The sequence below is a fragment of the Salarias fasciatus genome, unplaced genomic scaffold (assembly GCF_902148845.1).
Source record: "Salarias fasciatus unplaced genomic scaffold, fSalaFa1.1, whole genome shotgun sequence".
Taxonomy (NCBI): Eukaryota; Metazoa; Chordata; class Actinopteri; order Blenniiformes; family Blenniidae; genus Salarias; species Salarias fasciatus.
The window spans coordinates 252,708-256,412 of NW_021941391.1; positions in this window are offsets into that span (position 1 = coordinate 252,708).

Sequence of the window (3,705 nt, forward strand, 5' to 3'; positions counted from 1 at the left end):
GAGAGCTGCGAGTCTCCCGGATGTCGGCTGTCCTCTGGTTCTCCTGGACAGACTCTGGTCCCTCGGCCGGCGCCGTCCCGTCGTTTCTCTGAGACCAGCTCTGCTGGAAGCTGTTCCACGCTGATGGAGGACCGTCCTGCTCCGCGCTCAACACGCCGTCCCGTCCGCCACTCTGACTGACACGGCGGCCCGGGGCCGATTTGTGAATGCCGTCTAGCAGAGCAGCGGCGGCGGCGGCGGTGGCGGGGCGGCGGATGGCGGTGGCGGGGCGGCGGCGGCGGGGCGGCGGATGGCGGTGGCGGGGTGGCGGGGCGGCGGATGGCGGCGGCGGGGCGGCGGCGCCCTTCCTTTTGTCTTGCTGTCAGTTTTCTGCTTGCCTCCGGAGCTCCGAGGAGCGAATCAGGCTGATCCAGTCGGTCCGTCTGTTCAGGTCACTGCAGGACGGATGGACGGTCAATGTCCACTTCCTGTCCTGCTGTCGATGGGACGCCACAGCGGCCCCAGATCCAGGTCTCTGTTACCGCTTCACTGAAGTGGTCTTTACTGGGGGTTTAGACCCTCTCTGACTGAAGGCCTTGAACAGTGATGGATTCCCATCCAGGAAGTGGTCCAGACCTCCTGGGAAGTGATCCAGACCATCCGGGAAGTGGTCCAGACCCCCTGGGGAAGTGGTCCAGACCATCTGGGAAGTGGTCCAGACCTCTGGTACAGACCCCCTGGGGAAGTGGTCTCAGTGAAGCCGCGTTGTGGCCTGGTCCCTCTGGCCTTTGGACCTGGGATCTGTAGAGACGTGGTTTCAGGCTGGGTGGAAACAGACCCTGACTGATTCCTGACCGGTCTGGGCCTCCTGGTCTCGGAGCCTTCGCTGGTCTCTCATGTCTGGACTTCAGGACCATCCTGGGATCAGGGACTCAGAATCACCCGTAGCTAACGCTTTGCGCTGATACGGTGGCGGTGTCATACGCAGTACCTCAGCGGCCAGATGGGGGCGCCAGAGGCCTGTCTCACCTGTCTGCTCCGCCTCATGTTGTCCCGGCTGGTCTCTGTCCTCGTTATGTCCCGATGTGCTGCACCTTTGTCCCCTCTATTAAAGCCCTGCTTCCCTTGCTGGTCTTGCCGGCTCCTTGTGGGTCTATCCAAGTGTTCTGTCCATGTGTCCATGTGTCCATGTCTGCATCGGCTCAGTCCGTCCCTGGTTTCCTCATGTTCTGAAAGACAAAGACGTTTTCGCCTCAGCTTGTCCCGCCATGCGGGTCCGTCCCCCTCCCAGCGTGACAGGCGGCAGCGTTTGATGGTCCAGAACGTGGAGACGGACCGGCCCGTCCCAGCCGAGTCCAGCGACATCTCTGGAGGACTGCTGGCAGACATTTGCTGAGGTGGACCAGCGTCCACGCCGGACCAGCGTCCACGCCGGACCAGCGTCCACGCCGGACCAGCGTCCTCGCCGGACCAGCGTCCACGCCGGACCAGCGTCCACGCTGGACCAGCATCCTCGCTGGACCAGTGTCCACACGCCAGACGAGGACGGCAGAGAGTGGTCCTGCCCGGTGACCTGCTGAGTGTTTTCATGTGTTCACTTCCTCACCTGCCGCTGCAGCTTCCACCAGACTCACCAGAACTTCTGGATCTGTTAAAAACTGGAAAACACGGTTCTTCATTCACACAGCGGAGCGCCGCCGCCGCCGCCACCGCCAGCGGGTTTCTGCTCGATGGCCTTTGTTACGTGAGCCGGTGATTTAAACTCCCGGCGTTTAATTACCTGCTTCAAAGACGAGCTGGAGAAAGACGCCGCTAATGACGGATCCAGGAAATCCTCCTCCGGATCAGAACCACGTGTTCTACATGTTAAAGTGCAGAAAGTTTCCTCAGTGAAGACCGAAAAGTCACACAAGTTCAGACTGATCCAGCAGCTGGAACTGCAGGTTTCAGACGGTCAAACGTCCAAAATACTGTCCTCTGAGCTGTCAGAGGAGGAAGATGCTCTATAGTGTTGTTGTGTAACTTGCATTGGATTAAAACTTTCTTCCACCCGACGTCATCTTTTGTCCAGTCTGGAGAGAGACAGCAGCTCTGGCCTGCACGGCAGTGTAGTGGTTTGTTGTCTCACAGCCGGGGACCCCCTGTTGGAGCCCGGGGTTTGAGCCTCACTCTTTCCACCATTTCACCTTTTAAGCAGCTCTTCCTCCTCCTCCTCCTCTTCCTCGTCCTCCTCCTCTTCCTCTTCCTCCTCCTCCTCTTCCTCCTCTTCCTCATCTCTCCTCTTCCTCCTCCTCCTCCTCATCTCTGCTCCTCCTCCTCTTCCTCATCTCTCCTCTTCCTCCTCCCCCTCTTCCTCCTCCTCCTCCTCTTCCTCCACTTCCATTCTGTTCTATTTGAAATTCAGAGTGAACCATGTTTACACACACACACGAACACACAGACACACATGAACACACACACACACAGCATGCGCACCCATGCGTAACCTTCCAGCAGCAGCAGCAGCAGCAGCAGCGCTTCGCCTCCTGCAGAAAACTTTTAATACACTGTTATCTTTATTTTCTCTGAGGAGGAGGAGGAGGAAGAGGAGGAAGAGGAGGAGGAGGAGGAAGAGGAGGAAGAGGAGGAGGAGGAGGAAGAGGAGGAAGAGGAGGAGGAGGAGGAAGAGGAGGAGGACGAGGAAGAGGAGGTGGAGGAAGAGGAGGAGGAGGAGGAAGAGGAGGAGGACGAGGAAGAGGAGGTGGAGGAAGAGGAGGAGGAGGAGGATTAGGAGCTGCGCTGGTATTAGATTGTCTATTTGCGCAGACCAGATGAAGAACCAATCATCAGTTGTCACTCAGCTTCACTCTGAACCATCTCCTGAACCCCTGCAGCTCTTCATCATGATGATGATGATGATGATGATGATGATGATGATGATGATGATGATGATGATGACATTATCTGCGCTGTGCGATCGGACAACCTGTGCCTTAATTACTATCCAGTGACTATCAGCCAAAGCCCCGCCCCCAGAGAGAGAGAGAGAGAGAGGGAGGTAGAGAGAGAGAGAGAGGGATGTAGAGAGAGGGAGGGAGAGAGAGAGGGAGAGAGAGGGATGTAGAGAGAGGGAGGTAGAGAGAGAGGGAGAGAGAGGGATGTAGAGAGAGGGAGCTAGAGAGAGAGGGAGAGAGAGGGATGTAGAGAGAGAGTGAGGTAGAGAGAGAGAGAGCGAGGTAGAGAGAGAGGGAGAGAGGGAGGTAGAGAGGCAGAGAGGGAGAGAGAGAGGCTGCAGCTCCTCCTCGCGCTCAGACAGCCGCTCCGGCCACAGTGTACCGGAGTACCGGCTGCACGGCTGCACGCGGTAAGTCTCCTCCTCCGTTCTTCATCTCTAACTTCTCCTCTCCGGTGTTCTCCTTCCAACCGGACCCCCCCCCCCCCCCCCCCCCCCCACACACACACACACACACACACACACACACACACACACACACATACACACACACACACACACACTCCGGGTTTTAAGCTCCTCTCCGTAAAAACATCAGACTGAAATAACTTTTACCGGGTAGATACCGTAGATACCGGACCGGGGACCAGACCGGGGTTCAGACCGGGGACCAGACCGGGGACCAGACCGGGGTTCAGACCGGGGACCAGACCGGGGACCAGACCGGGGTTCAGACCGGGGACCAGACCGGGGACCAGACCGGGGTTCAGACCGGGGACCAGACCGGGGACCAA